General features: G+C 39.8%; 1 protein-coding gene and 1 pseudogene across 3 annotated transcripts in view; one reads left to right on the forward strand and one right to left on the reverse strand.

Annotated features, from left to right (window-relative positions):
- Positions 1 to 16764, reverse strand: part of ST3GAL6 (ST3 beta-galactoside alpha-2,3-sialyltransferase 6) — a 61396-nt gene that overhangs the window by 30851 nt on the left and 13781 nt on the right. For both annotated transcript variants that reach the window (XM_077774818.1, XM_077774816.1), the window contains exon 2: positions 9401 to 9562. The gene's annotated coding sequence lies outside the window, so the exon portion shown is untranslated. The remainder of the gene's footprint in view (positions 1 to 9400; positions 9563 to 16764) is intronic.
- The window catches only part of LOC144240552 (uncharacterized), a 33778-nt pseudogene continuing 32022 nt past the window's right edge, over positions 15009 to 16764 (forward strand). Inside the window, exons 1-3 of the transcript XR_013337753.1 lie at positions 15009 to 15141; positions 16174 to 16243; positions 16340 to 16493. The product of XR_013337753.1 is annotated as an uncharacterized LOC144240552 (transcript). The remainder of the gene's footprint in view (positions 15142 to 16173; positions 16244 to 16339; positions 16494 to 16764) is intronic.

Below are 16764 nucleotides of genomic sequence, written 5' to 3' on the forward strand. Positions count from 1 at the left end.
CATTAAACATGACAGACTCAGCTTCTTGGCTGCATCTGTTCCCAAGACCAGGGTTCCTATAACATTTTTTACAAAATTTAGGTCATAAAGTAATTATTTATCTCAAGTGTACGTAGAGGATATCAAGAAGAATAGGAATTGTTGGCAGATAGCAAATGTCTATTTCTTCGTAAATTATGATAAATATATGACTAATCTACGTATATGGAGGAGAGTACAATCTTGGCAACAGTTTCTTTTTAAATTTTTTAATGTTTATTTATTTTGAGACAAAAAAAAAGAGACACAGCACAAGTGGGGAAGGGCAGAGAGAGAGGAGAGAAAGAATCCCAGGCAGGCTCCACACTGTCAGCACAGAGCCCACTGTGGGGCTCAAAAATCACAAAACTGGGAGATCATGACCTGAGCCGAAATCAAGAGTCAGTCCCTTAACCGACTGAGCCACCCAGGGACCCCTCCCTTAACAAGTTTATCTTATTTGTGTGGATAGTCTGTCTTGTCATCTTATTTCATTAAATGCTTTTATGCCCCTTCCTTCACTTAAGGCTCAAACCAAGCTTGATAAATGGTGCACAAGTATGACCTTCCTAAGGAATGAGGAAACCAAAAGTTTCTGAGGTTGGTTGTTCTAGGTCACACAGTTTAAGAGACAGAAATAGACTTAAGGTCTGAGCATTTCTTCCTCGCAGTTCTATTCCTGGGTCATCTGGTCTCTCAAGACAAAAAGCATGAGGGAACCCAAAAGAGAATTGTAATCTATGACTGCCTGGCAGCGCTCCTTTGGCGGCTAAAGCTCCCCAAGGGTAAATTCAGATATTCATGAAAGGGAAAAATCTCAAGGGCAGCATGTCCCAAAGTGATCTTGGCAGACCCAAGGGTCAGCCCCAGATGGGGTCTTGTTAATGTACCTATTCCTGAGCTCCTGCTTAATCTGAATCTCTGGATCTCAGGAGTGTACATTAAAACGAGCACCCTCCATTATAATTCTCATGCATACGGAAGCGTGAGAACCATTGCTCTAGTATACTCAAGAGAACCATGGAGAAAACAAAACAAAACAACAATGGGTTTACTGACATACAGAGACTATAACAGACATGACAAGAGTTATTCTGACTAGACTAGGAGCTCCAGAAGAGCAGGGTAGTCTGTCTTCTCCATCATTTTCTTTCCATCATTTCTAACAATACCTGTCACACAGAAGATGCGAAGTAGATAGCTGTTGAATGTAGTTACACATCCTATAACTAGAAGCCTTGTTTTGTTTCGTTTTCAGAAATGCCTAGCACATGGCAAATGCCCAATGAATAATGGCTCATTAGAATCATTAAGGTAGGAGTATTCAGCATGTGCTCATCACGTGCCAACACTGGTGATAAATGCTTTAGGTGCATTAGCTCATGGACTCCTCACAACCACCCTGTGAAGGAAGTAGCAACACAACTGTTTTCTAAAGAAAACTGAAGCTCTGTTTTCTTCAGTAACTTCCCTGAGCTGATAAGCTTGGAGTTCTAGTTTTGTTACTTATCTACCAGACCAGGGCCCATGCAGTATACCACCTCTCTCCTGATGTAAGCTTTCATAAATGGGCATAGGCCCATCCTTTTGATACTAGACTAAACATTACACATTTCTCTGGTTTGTCTATCCTACCAGCTCCATGAGCAGTACAAATTCTAGGGATTGCTAGAATCAAGAGAAACCACATTGGGCTAAAACAAAACCTATTACTGCCAACCTTGTTCCTGCCAACTCATTTTACTGGATTTCAGTACATGCATTANGACTCTCAAACTCGAGTATGTCTGAGAAGCGAACAGGAAGGTGCTTGTTTCCAAACACCTTCCTGAGCCCCAGAGGAAGCTTGACAGCATTACTTATAAAGACAGGCAGGGGCGCCTGGGTGGCTTAGTCGGTTAAGCGTCCGACTTTCGCTTAGGTCATGATCTCGCGGNGACTCTTTAAATGCTTTCTCAAACCCAAAGGAGTTTGTTTTACCAAAAGCCAGCTAGAGTGAAGCATGTTCAACAATAATTCTGGAATAATTGTTCTATTCAAACACACAAAACCTGTGGGTATCTTAATATCAAACACAAAGAAACATCCTTCATGTTCACATTTCCAGATGCTAAGCACACAGACTCAGCCCACCTCACCTCTCTGACATTTCCTCTACACCTGGCTGCACACTCTTCCTAATGCCCTTCTTTCCATAGCCTCAGTACCACCCCCAAGCTCTGGGACCAACCCCAACTCAAGTAAAGGGAGCCTGAGGAGCTCCAGAGTAGCAGCTCAAGTTCAGTCAGCCTCCGGCTGATTCCAGACTGACCTTGGCCATCTCCTTCACCAGGCCGGAGTTCTGTTGCCGGGTCACTGAATGATACCTTTGTTTTTCAAAGTCTGCATTCTCCTCTCTCTCTGCCACCCCAGCAACTCCGCAGCCTAACTTCCAGTTTTTTAGTAACTTGGATCTGAAACCGTGCCCTCATTCACTGTATTCCCTTATGCTCTCCGCTGCCTCAGTGACTGACAGATGGCCTGTTGAGGCTTGGTCTTGCCTCAAACTGCACGCACTGCTACTCAACAGTAATACCCAACAACCTACATCTTTGTACATATTAGAAAAGGATATCCTCTCTGACTCCCCACAGCCCTGTGAGCACATAGCTTGGCGCGGGCAGGATTTCAGCCACAACTTTTCCCTTGGCCAGGTGCCCCTATTCCTGGCTCACCTCCACAGCTTTACCAAGTGGTCCAGCTGGCAGCCTGTGTCCATTCAGCCCTCAGAGAGTTCTTTCTCCATTTAGGTCTCCACCGGTCCTCAGCTCACACTGACACACCCAAGCCTGTCTGAACTTGGGCAACAGTTCATATATCATGCCTGCCTTCCTCTTTATATTTATTGCTCAGTTTAGGACCGTTTTCTGTAATCACATGGCCATGTGAGCATTAGCTCCAGCTCGAGCTATGCATTCATATCTAGAATTTTTGGTCTGGCTCCATAGGTCCCCTTAAGCTTCCTAGTCCCAGCCATCTCAATGTAGTCCAAGGCTTAACATAGACAATCAAGACCCTACAGTGACCTATGCAAAGGGCTCAGTCCTCTAACTCATTTACTGTTCCTTTAAGTGTGGTCCTTATTACTAATCGGACGATCCAAATGTGTCTGGTAGCCTCGTGAACATACAAAGAATACCTCATGAACATATAAAAAACATGGATCTTTGGTGTTGACCATGTAAACCATAGCACAGATTAAGTACTTCCTAAATGCCCAGCAGTACACTCAGCCCTTTTCATACATGATAATGAAAGCAAATAATTATCTATCATCCCCATGCTACAGATGCTTAATTACCAGAGCAACGGCCAGAATTCAAACCCAGATCTGAGCTTAATTGTACATTATGGAAAACTTTTAAACTGCACATTATGGGAAATTATAACCACTGGGTTTGTTTTTTGTTTTTTTTTAACTATATCATTAACTTTATATTCACTTATTACCCTTTTTAAAGTAAAACAAGGGAATGATACACATTAAATGTATACATTAAAATACACTAACTTAGAAATGTTATAATATGAAAAAATGTTCACTTCATAATTTACAAAGATAAATTTTAAAGACTCAGTAGTCTTAATGGGATTTCTGCCAGAAGGACCTGAAAATTCTCAACAAGCCATAATTAAAGAATAAAGAGTAGCATATCCAAAATTAATATGCCATATTATGCCTGAAAAAGCCGTATTAAATCTGAAAATGTTGAACTACTACTATTTCATACAAATTAAGGGAGGAAAAAATCTGACATTATCGAATAAATAGAAAATTATAATTTGATTTATGTACCCTCTCCGCCCCCCCCGCCTAGTTTCAACAAATTGGACCACTTGTAAACATTCTGGCTGATTTTTTTTTTTAGTTTTTTTTAATGTTTTATTTATTTCTGAGAGAGAGACAGAGACAGAGAGAGGGAGGGAGGGAGGGAGGAGGGGAGGGTCAGAGAGAGAGGGAGACACAGAATCCGAAGCAGGCTCTCGGCTCTCAGCTGTCAGCACAGAGCCCGACGTGGGGCTCAAACCCATGAACCCTGAGATCATGACCTGAGCCGAAGTCAGATGCCCAACTGGCTGAGCCACCCAGTTGCCTCACATTCTGGCTGATTTTTTTTTTTTTCTACATGGCAAAAGGAGAACATGTATAATTAACTTTCTCTCCTCTTCCCCTAATTCTTTGGCTAACACAACAACAGGCAGCTAGTTGTACACACATACATGTACACACGCGCGTGCTTTTCTCTTTCAGTCTTTCAAGAAAGTCAGTACTTTTGCCAGATTGCATTCTTAGCATATGTAGACAGATCTTTTTACCTAATTAAAGCTAAGCCATCACTGCCAAAGCAGATGACTGAATGCTCCCCTGATAATTGAGTGTGCTCACTGCAACGAATATAAAAAGCATAGAAATGATTTTTCAGCAAAATTTTGTTTTTTAATAGCACAGTGGGCACACTAAAATCATTCAGCAAACAGCATACTATACCGGATGCTAAAAATAAATGAACTGAAGTTCCTGTTTTCAAGATCTCTCCCTTCAGATTCAGCTACATTGAACATACACAAAGAAGCTTTTATGGAAACTTCTTGTATTCCTACTGTTTATTCATATTTTCTCCCAGAGACCCATTTCTCTCCCAGAGTGGAAACTTTCTTTATTTCATTATATTAATACCCACCGATAAGATACCTTCAAGGAATATTAGATCTTAGCAAGTTAATGATTGTGGCTGTTTGAATTAACTTTGAGATAAATTTTTTTACATAATAAAATTCACTGCTAGGTGTACAATGTGAGGAGTCTTAGCCATAACCACCACCAAAATCGTATCAAATATTTTCATCAACCTCCCCCAAGTTCCCAGGTTCCTCTTTACTGCCAACTCCCTTTTCCCCAGTTCCTGACCCCTGATCGGTTTATCAATTTACTTTTGCTTTTTCTAAAAGTTCATTTAAATAGAATCATAAATAAGTATTTTATTTCTAGCTTATTTCAATTAGTATAATGCTTTTGAAAGAATGGTCCACATTGCTGTCTGTGCCAGGAATTCATTCCTTTTTCTAATTAAGTAGTATTCCATCATATGGCTATACCACAATTATTTATCAATTCTTCAGGTAATAGATGTTTGGTTCTTTACAGGGTTTTTTGTTGTTGTTATTGTTAGTAAAACTAACATTCAAGTACAAGTCTTTGGATGAGCCTATGTTCTCATGGGTCATACAGTGAATGTTTGCTGAACTTTAGATAAAACTTTTATATTGTATTCTGGTGCCTATTCCCGAACAGATTTGCTTCAATTTCTCAGTCAAAAACACCCAAAAACACACAAAAAAAATCCACCCATAACAATTTAGTTATTGATACCTCTGAATAATACAAACCACTGACGGAAGAATTGATTATAAATATCCAGCACTCATTATGTGTATGTGCTGCCAGACATGGGAAATAGAGCTCACAGTCTGACGAGAGAACTGTTACACAATTTCAAAATAAGTATGATTACCTGTTGTGAGACCTAAAATATATTTTAGAATACTGCTATTCAGAGGGGGATTTGTGGACCTGTAGTGTTGGCCTCATCTGGGAACTTGACAGAAATACAGAATCGCAGCCCCATACCCTTGATCCACAGAACCAAATCTGCGCATTAGCAAGACCGTCAGATGATCTGTGTGTTTGAGAAGTACTAATGGAAAAGGTCAGAGCTTCACAAAGGGTTTCTGAGAGGAACTGGAAGTTCATTCTAAGTTCCTTGCTATCTCTTCTAAAAGTCTTTTAGACTTGATCTTTTCAATTTTCCAATCAACAAGACTCTCTGAAAAAACTAGTCAGATTCTCTCCGGAAAGTAAGCGGCTTTGAGAAAAATGTCCCTCACATTCTAGGGAGTATTTGCGGTTGCCTTGTAAATTCCCTACACGTTTTCAGTCCTATACTGTTTTCAGTCTTAGTCTTCCACTTACTACCACTATCACTACAATACTACTGGCAATTTTAACAGGAAATATACATGACTCCTGTCATTATATCTACAGGACACACGTTTCATTCTGCATTGCCTAAAATGGCAACTGAATCACCAGCCAAACCTTTACAACAGCTTATCTACCTACAAGTAGGCGATCAAGGAATTCACAACTTGAACCCTGGAATTACAGATCTTACAGCAGGAAAGAGTCCAGGGCATGTTGACAAAGAAAGGTCTTATGTCACCATATTACAGAAGAAACAGCCAGGATTTAGAACAACTGAAAAGCGTGCCCACGGGGACCTCACTCACAAGGAGCAGAATCACTAGCGCAGTGCATCCTAACATGGACTGTCCTCCAGCACAATTCCAGTCTCATGGGGGGTGCGCAGTAACAACCCACTCGCCTTTGTTTTGTTCCAGTCCTCTCCAGCCTCCATGGCTTTCAATTTCTGAACCACCTCCTTTAGGTGGCACTTCACTGGCCTGGGTCTCACTTCTCTACCCTCGTGTTTAGGTCTCTTCCTCCTTGACATGCCACTTATGGGCGTTCCCAAGCTCTTATCTTAATCCTGGTTTCTAAACCCACGTGCTCATTGCTTCTCAGCTTCTAGCAATGGTCTCTAATCTCCCTTCTCTTTAAACCAGCTCACCTGCTGTACCGGGTGTAAAATCCTTAAAGCCCAGCTCTTACTCTGTCACCCCGCCCACAGGAAAGCCTTCAGTGGCTTCTCATTGTCTGCCAAATAAACACAAAATCACTTAGCCTGGCATTTAAGACTTCTATAATTTGGTCCTTCCTTCTTCTCATCTTCCTCTTCATGCAATTTAATCTTTGCAGGTAGCAGGCTAATTCGGCGTTAAGGTTGCCTGCGTGGCAATCAGACCCCATGGGTCTGAGTCTCAACTCTACATATCTGACTAACCATAGGACCCTGGGAAGTTGCTTAACCTCTTTATATCTCAGTGTCCTCAGCTGTAAAATGGAAAGAATAATACCACCTAATAGAGATACCATAAGGAGTAAATATGAAGCACTTGGGTAAAAGTCTGGCCCATAGGAAGGACTCTTCTAACCTTATTCTAATTCTCCATTTAAAACTAAGAAATATCAGCTACCCATATACCAACCCTTGACTAAAACAATAAACTTTGTAACATCCTGGCAAACACCCTAAAGGACTAATGACATTGTACTAACAATAGCCTCAAAAGATTAAACTTTCATTACTATGCTAGCTGTTTCTGCACATTCATTTCAATATTTCAAAGTAGGTAGGAAGGCTTATTCATCTGCTTCTGAATAAAAAATGAAAGGCATTCAAGATAGTAGTAATTCATTAGCAAAACTAATGTTACAATGAGACCCTATTTCTGGTTGTAGAAGATACAACCTTATGTTTGTCATAAGAAAACTGCTCTTGAGTTTTGGTAAAAACAAACAACTCAGACTTGTAAGCAGCATATCAAATTTATGTCTTGAAGCAAGAAATAAAATCCAGAACTCTGCAAATAAACCGGAGTTGACAAATAGTTGCCTCTTGCACCATTATCCTGTTGAGAAGGATTCAAGCCTTGTGTTCTAGATTCAGAAGGAAATACAGTACCAGAGTCAATCGGCAATGTTAACAAGGTAAGGATGGAAAGCTGAGTATCTGTCAGCCCCAGAGGATGCAGGCAGAAATAAAATACTGCAGCAGATGGTAATAAAAATAGTTTAAATATTCTGTTTACATAATAGAACTGTTTAAAATAGAAATGTACTTATTTTAATCCTCAAACTACTCTTTAAGGTACTACTGTCATTCCTATCATACAAACGATGACACTGAAGCACAGAGAAATTCTAACGTCCCCAAGAATACCCAGGCAGTAAGGAGCTGAGCTGAATTTGAACACAGGCACACACCAGAATCCATGCTCTCCACTATTATGCTATAAAGAGTCAAAATATTTCCATGTGATGCCGAGAGATGTAAAGATTGGCAGGAAAGACAGTTCTACAAATCAGTAAGATGATTACAGCTCAGATTCCCCTTAAATTAAGATATATCTGGAAATAAGAAAGCTGAAGATCTAGCCATACATCCAGTTTGTGGTGCTCAATAGTTTTGCAAGCCCAGCAGCCCAGGACACTGGGGAAGGGTGCTGAAGCTACTCACGAATAGTCTTGGTGTGAACGATGAAGAGCTCAAGAGAGTCCCAAGGACCAAAATGCCAAAACCATTGCAAATGTCCAAATGTGCCAGTATCACTAAAGCATAATGTGCTCAGCCAATGGGTGCCCTTCACAAAACCATTGTCAAACCAAACAGTAACATAACAAATTTGCTAGTAGAACAACCAATCGGAAATACTGCATAGATGCATGGGCAAAACATGGAGCTGATTCCTGATGCACATTTGAGCTCCACAGCGATCTCAGAATAAATTTATGAAATGAATCTTCAATTTGTAAACGGTAAGGAGAATATGCCTAAAAATTATATTTAGATACTTCAGTACAATTATTATTAATACAATTAATTGTAGCATTTAAGGACAGAGAGGGAACTAGAGTATGTTCTATTGAGGAAACAAGGCCCAGAGAGGGCAAGCATCTTGCCCAAGGTTACACAGCTTAACAGCAGTTTCTACAATAGCTGTGCTGCATGTAATGTTCTAGTTTTAACTTCAGCGTTTTCTTACTTGTTCCCTTCTATACTGAATTAGAACAGTCCCAAACAAGACTTATTCACACTGAGAATAAAAATAACATTTAAGGGGTGCCTGGCTGGCTTAGTCAGAAGAGCATGAGATTCTCGGTCCTGGGGATGTGAGTTTGAGCCCCACATTGGGTATAGAGATTACTTAAATAAACTTATAATTATATATATTTATTATTATTATTACTACTACTACTACTACTACTACTACTACTACTACTACTACTACTACTACTTCCATAGCTTAAGTTTGGGAAATGCTGACCAGTCACTGGTTAATTTAAGAGTCTCATAGGCCCTCTGGCCACATGTTGAACTAATAAGAGATAAATTAAGGCAGCTGTATACAAAGAAGAAAATGGTATTTTAAAGTCATCTGCTAAGCGCACTTGGGTGGCTCAGTCAGTTGAGTGACTGATTTCAGTTCCTATCATGATCTCACAGTTTATGAATTCAAGCCCCACATCGGGCTCATGCTGTCAGCCTGCAACACAAGAGCCTACTTCAGAGCCTCTGTCCCCCTCCCTTTACCCCTCCCCCACTTGTGCTCTTCCAAAAAAGAAAGTCATCTGCTAGAGTTAGCAACATTGTATACGGACATTTCAAGTGTTCACACTCACATCTAAAAAGTGTGAGACAGTGGTAGTGTTGCCTTGGCTTACCTCCACTTTTAGGAATCTGTTTCCCAAAGGCTCTCTGCTCCTGAATGTGAAGGATGTGGTACGGGTTCCAGAGGCCCAGGAGTCTGTCTGCGAAATTGTTGGAGCCTCTCCACTAGAAATAATTCACGACAAAGGGCGGTGCTATTTCCTCACTTGCAAGTGCTGAAGTAAAATACAAACATAGCATGCTTGTTAAGAATGGGCTTAACTGCCCAAGGAAAACTTTAAGCCGTTAAAAAATGTTTAATGAATACATCTGGTAAACTCACTGCGGACCCTTCCCAAAATGCTTTACAGGATGATGAAATTACCAAAAAGCAAAACAAAAAAACCCAAGAGCAAAACCAGCAGCCTATGTTACATACTATAGTTCATGGCTGGCTATCCACAGGATCCAGCTCAGACTCCTTGAAAAAAAAAAAATAACACATGCAGCTCAATGAATCCAAAACAGCCTGCTAATGAAAGAACCATGTGTCTTATTTTCCACTTCTCCCCACACATACACACAGCTTTATTGTTAAATACAGAGGTGAGAGAACTGAGAGACTGCGCTTGCTCTGAAAACTCTCTGAGGAGGAAGGGAAGGGAGACAGGGGAATGAGGAGGTCAAGAAGAATTAAAATATCTAGAAGGACATGAGGGGAAAGGAAGCATGGAGAAATTCGTGCGAAGAGCAAACTAGTTTAAGAATGTGCTGTGTGTGGGCTACTGTCTCAAGAAAACTTTGCAAAAAATCTCAGACGCCTCTTGCTACAGCTTTTCTTACACAAGACTAACCCTGATACAAAAACAAACAAAACGAAGATTGCATGTTGTATACTTATGTTGGTAGAAAATATTTTATTAAAAAAAATTCTTAGGAAACAAAAACAAAACCAACAAAAACATGGCAAATACTTTATTTCAGAAGCCACTATGAACTCTAATGTCCTATAATAAGGAAATATTTGTGCTTAACTATTATGAAAAACATAAAAATATTTAGATTCTACCAAGTAAAGAAGGAAAACATTGAAAAGCTGAGAACACTAAGATTATTTCTATGTGTGTGTGACATATTGCCAAAAGACACTGGAGAGAAATGAAATACATTGATGTGCTGAGTTGTGGATTACAGGAAATTTTTTTCTTTGAAAATGAAAATTTCTAGACAAAAAATGCTTATTTTCACTTTGGAAATGTGAAGTAATTGATGCATTTAAAAATTAGAAGAAAGGCAAAGTAGTACTCTTTAGTAGCTATTATTATAATGGAAGTCTCTACCATGAACCTGAATTTTGAGCCTAAGGAAATTAGGGATGACTATACATTTGTGCCCCAGAGTCATACTCCCTAAATGCAAATAAAGTACAGCTCTTGGGTTTCTATCATCTTCTACCCAATAGTACTTATTAGTAGCTGAAGTAAAAGAGCAATCACAATTTTGAAGTTGGAAAGATCCTTTAAAATGATCTAGTCTGAATAATTAGTAAAGAAACCCCAAACAGTATCACACCAAGAATGGCTCGGGGGATGGAGACATAGTTACACCTGGAGAAGCTTAACTTAAGGGAGGAAACAAGGTCACACATTCTCATGTTTGAATGATGTTCATGAAGAAGAGGCATTAATTTGGTTCTGAAGGCTGCAGGATGAGGGGGCAGGTTGTTAAACCAAAGCCAGTGAACGCAATATTCAAGAAGTTATTTCTGAGCTCAGTAGGAGAGAACTTGCTAATATTTGGGTTGCCTAAAGATAATACAGGTTGATTGGTCAGATAATAAAGTCACTTGTTACTAAAGTTACTTTGTCCTAAAAATCACCTGGGAGACATTTGGACAGTAGTGCTTAAGAAACTTGAATGTCTATTGGTATCACCTGAGCATCTTGTTAAACTGTAGATGCTGATTCAGTAGATCTGGGGTGGGGGCTGAGAATCTGCATTTGAAGCAACCAGCCAGGTGATGCCAAGACTGTGGGTCAAGATCATGGATCATATATATGTCAAGGATATCACTTGATTACAAGCATTAAAACGTATTTAAACCCATGTTCCCCAAAGTGCACAGAGTCTTCTAAACATATGACTTCAAAAGTCCTTCTCCAGCCTTGGTTTGGGGGCAGATGACTAATAAATAGTTAAGTGGTAATTAGGAGGAGTTTGTGAGTCCACACATCCAAAATTTTACAAAGTTTGCATCTTGGTATCTTGCAGTACCTGCCCCCGTCATACTTTTGAACAACTAATTTTGAACAGTTCTAAAGAAGAGATGCTTTACTTCCATTAAGAAAAAATAAGGGGCACCTGGGTGGCTCAGTCAATTAAATGTCTTGACTTCAGCTCAGGTCATGCATGATCTCACAGTTCGTGAGATCAAGCCCCAAGTCAAGTTCTGCACCAACAACAAGGAGCCTGCTTGGGATTCTCTCCCTCAAAACAAAACAAAACAAATCAAAAATGATGCTCATACTCCAAGTTTGGCAAATACTTAAAACTGAATAACTGTGTTGTGACTGATGAATGACTGACTGAATAGACACTCGGCATTAAAAAATGCAGTTACTTATTATTTCTACTTATAATTCTAGATTTAACAGAAAAACAGAATGGAGAAAACATGGCTACAAATCTTTCCCAGTGACCTGTTATAAAATTATGTGTCTCCAAAGGTGGGGAGAGTGTAAGTTTCCCAAGGCTACAATTTGTGGTCTTCTTTTTCAATGTAAGGCTTTGCATTATTTACCTGGACCTGAAATTTCACTTCCCTACTATCCATCCAGAATCATCAAAATTCCTTCAGTGTTTTGAAAGTCCCTGTTTCTGCTTATATTATTATCCATCAGAGGATTTTCTAAAGACAACTCACAAACATGATGCAAATCTTAATTTGGGGTACTTTATAATATTATTACAAATAAACCAATGCATGTGATTTGTTTATGTAATTTTTTTTTTTTTATGAAATCATATAATCCTAGATTTACTTCCTAGTACTAGTAGGTTAATCCTTTTGGCAAAGTGAGTCAAATTTATTTACTGATAAAATTAACTCTGAAAGTTTCCACTTTCTACAATAAGTGTTGATGTGATCAATAAATTTCTCAATGCCTGGGGCGCCTGGGTGTCTCAGTTGGTTAAACGTCCAGCTTCGGCTCAGGTCATGATCTCACGGTTCATGGGGTCAAGCCCTGTGTCGGGTTCTGTGCTGACAGCTAGCTCAGAGCCTGGAGCCTGTTTCAGATTCTGTGTCTTCCTCTCTTTCTGACCCTCCCGTGCTCACACTATCTCTTTCTCTCTCTCAGAAATAAATATAAACCTTAAAAAAATTTTTTTTTTAATTTCTCAATGCCTATTCTATCCCAGACATTGTTCGGTGCACTAAAGATAAAGTCGTGAAGAGGAAAAAAAAAAAAAAAGGCAGTTTATAATCCAAGAGAGAGGCAGGTATTAGCAAGAAGGTCATGGCTAATTATTAAGTTACAATATTGGTATGGCTAAAAACTGACCTAGCTAGGGAAAAACAGAGAGCTTCTTTGAAGAATTTGGGGAAATTCTCAGAAAACTCCACTCAAGAGTTAACCAGATGAAAAAGGATGAATATGAAAAACATTCTGGGCAGAGGAAATAGCATTTGCAAAGATTCTGAGATGAGAAAGAAAACTTTACACAGAAGACTTGAGGCTGCTGATAAGAGTAATGATGAAAACAGTAATAGCTAATGTGGGCGGCATGCCTACCCGCACACAGGAACTCACTGACCACACACTGGCATGAGCGTTGTTACTCTAAGTCTGCAGATAAGGACACAGAAAGGCTTAGAGAACTCAACTTGTCCGAGTTCTCAAAGCTGGAAGGTGGCATCCAGAGTTTGGTCTTGGGATTCTGCTGCCTGGGTCCTTATTCTGGACCTGAGAGCCGTGAGAGCTTCCCAGGAGCAGGTCAACGTGGAACTTTCCTCATATTCAAACATGTGCATGTGGGTCCACTTTTTACTCACATGCACACACACACACATTCATAAACATTACATAGGATGTGACCTTATTTTAAGTAATGCGTCACGTTTACATAACAATTATACAATGTTCTGAAATTTGCATTTGTCACTCTACACTTTAGATTTTGAGGTCCATCCGTATTGATGTGATGCAGAAAGGTCTAGTTCATTCTTTTTAAGATCTGTAGAATATCCTATCAACCAAATAGATCACCAAGTTATCAATTCCCTACAAGCAGACATTTAGGTTGCTCTCAGAGAATTGCTTATCTGAATGTTACTTTGGAGCCAAGTCTCTTTTTCTTTTTCAATCTAGATAAAATAGTTTACTGAGACACTGAATCTTACAAATTGCTAGAAATACTTTAAAAATGAAATTTCCCAGGGCGTCTGGGTGGCTCAGTCGGTTAAGCGTCCAACTTCGACTCAGTTCATGATTTCAAGGTTTGTGGGTTCAAGCCCCGCGTCGGACTCTGTGCTGACAGCGAGCTCAGAGACTGGAGCCTGCTTCAGATTCTTTGTCTCCTTCTCTCTCTGACCCTTCCCTGCTCACACACTCTCTCTCTCAGAAACAAATAAAACATTAAAAAAAATTTTTTTTAAAGTAAAATATAAATTTCCCTTTTAAATGGGGTTTACTCTAAAAACATAAATCTTTGATTATTCAAGTCAGGTAAAATAACTAAATAATTAAAATACTATGACTCTCTCAAAGGGGGAAGTTAATAGTATTTTAAATAAGAAAATAAATTTCTAGTTAAGTTGAATCTATACTAATCCTGTTGAAAACAGAACATACTGAAGAGAAAGTAGATGCAGAAAACAGTCTGTATCTTACAACCACTTTCTCCTCCTGGACACACCACACTGGACAGAAAACTCAGAGCTTTTGAGCAAATAGATAAACAAAACAAACATTTCTCTGGGATTCTTTGTTCTGTGCTCTGGCCAGAAAATAATCCAAGGCACAATCACAGAAAGATAAACAATTTTTTCTTTAGAATCAAGGGATTGGTGAGTGCCTACTATGTGCCACAGTCAATGTTTGATAAAACAGACAATTAAGCAAAGCAATAAAATGATCTTGAAGTGGTTAGACCTATAAACAATGATCTATTTACATTAATGGAACTTTTTGCTCAAGGCCACTGTAACAAGTTTTATTTTGAAGCATAAACAGGTCAAGGTCACAAATATATGAAGACCCATCTATGGGATTCCTACACCTTTAGCATCATTTTCTATAAAGAATTCTGAGAAAACCTCAAAAGGCAGATGTTTCAAAATATGGATAAATTTACTAATGACTGCATTCTTCACACTATAAGATAAACTAGTCCAGAAAATGCAAAAGGATATTTGAAGATAGATAGGCCTCCTAGAGGAACTCCTAGATGATTTCCAAAGAAGTATACATAATCCCCAAGTCAGTAAATAAACTGGCAAGGGAAAGGGAAGGGAAGAACAGCCTCCTAGATGATTTCCAAAGAAGTATACACAATCCCCAAGTCAGTAAATAGAAAAATAAATCTGGGTTTCCAATGAAAGAAGTAACTCCATCACCCTGAGGTCACAATGGAATCAGACCGTGTGGCCCCATTTTCACACAACTAACCAAAGGTTTCAGCATGTTCCACAGACAAGCCAAGGAGATTTCACTTCTGGATCCCGGTGTCCAGTCCAAGAAATCCTCCTGGGCTTCGGAAAATCCTTTCAGGCTTCAGGAGGCAACTGTGTACCCAACTGAAATTTATCCTACCAGTAGTTCAATAAAGTAACCGACCAAGATGGAGCAGTTTCATCATTCATTAATCCATCTGCCCATCCATCCATCCGACACAGATATTTATTACTCATGTATCCCATGGCACAAGATCTCAGAACATAAGGAGTATCTGAGCCAAGAGAACAAGTCCATATAGTCACACATTTAAACATAGGCAATTAAACTTACCAAACATAACCTTCTGCCTCATTCTAACCTCTTAAGTACAGATTTGAAGTGCACATTTTCTTATTTTTATTGCATAATATGCATATGGTGCTGAATACATGATTAGCCTAAAACCAGAGGTTGTTTTTTTTGCATTCCTCCACAAAGGGCAAAATAGAAATAGAAATATATAGTAAAAACAGCAGGAACTAGCAGTTGAAAGAGACTTACTTAACATGAGAATAAGGCCAGACAGGTAGACCAGAAACCAAAAGTAGGCTCACTTAAACTTTTGAAACTTCCCCATGTCTGTGATTTTTAAAAATGTCCTGAAGACTTCCCCATACGTAGTAGCAGTAAGTGATGGCTTCTGGACAGTAAGGGGCATAATGCTATGGACATACAAGATTAAGGGACAGAGTCCATACTAAGAGCATGTAAATCAAAAGCCACCAGCAAATCCCCAGTGAAGCAAGGACAAAAAAGAGCCCAGAGCACAGGAAGTGGCCTGCGTCTGTGGAGTCACCCAGGGAACTTTACAACAGTATGATCCTTGTGGTTTCTCTACCAGAAACTCAGCCCGGAATAAAAAATAGATAAGTTGTAAGGCGGACTAAAACTAATCCTTTGCTAAAGAAAGTACTCTGTCATCTAATATGTTCTGCATAGTTCCTGATTACTTACTAAAACCTAATTGTTGGGCCGCTTTTTGATCTGAGGGCTTTTTTTATTTTCTCAGATAAGAACTGGTCTTTGATATGCCTCCATACAGCAAAATGAAACCTTTATTTCCAGCATGCCAACTAAAATAGAGCATGGCATTTAAAGAATAAAGTTGATTTTTTTTTTTTCTACCAAAGATGATTTGGACCAGAGGAACCAGAGAAACCGGATGGAGGATGTGGCCCCAGTCTGGGCGCAGGAGGATAGGTAAGGATCTCTCAGTAGAGACCCAAAAGGCTGATGTGCAAGGCTTTCGCCTGGGGCATGTCAGGAAACCAAACTTGCTTGGTCTGAAAACATTAGCGAAGAAATCAAGAAAAAGCCATATAACAGTAACGAAACCTCTGTCTTCCTATGGGGCACATCACAGGGTGCGGAGCAACCAGGAAGCAAGACAGAGCACTCTGGGAGCCAGACAGGAGCAGCTTGGACAGGGTGTAGCCAGCGCAACGGCCAGGTGCGCCCTGGGGAGATGCAGGCTGGTAGAGGGCTCAGGACACCAGGCCCACCACAGACCCTAAGTATTTGTTTCCCAGGCTGCAAGAACAAAGTTCCACAGACGGTGTGGCTTCCAACACGGAAGCTCATTGTCTCATAGTTGTAGAGGCTAGAAGTCCATAATCAAGGTGTAGGGCCATGCTCTCTCTGAAAGCTGAAGGGAAGAATCCTTCCTTGCTTCTTTCTAGCTTCTTGAGGACTGCTCCCACTCCTTGGCATTCCTTGGCTTA

The sequence above is a fragment of the Crocuta crocuta genome, unplaced genomic scaffold, assembly GCF_008692635.1.
Source record: "Crocuta crocuta isolate KB4526 unplaced genomic scaffold, BGI_CrCroc_1.0 scaffold6, whole genome shotgun sequence".
Taxonomy (NCBI): domain Eukaryota; kingdom Metazoa; phylum Chordata; class Mammalia; order Carnivora; family Hyaenidae; genus Crocuta; species Crocuta crocuta.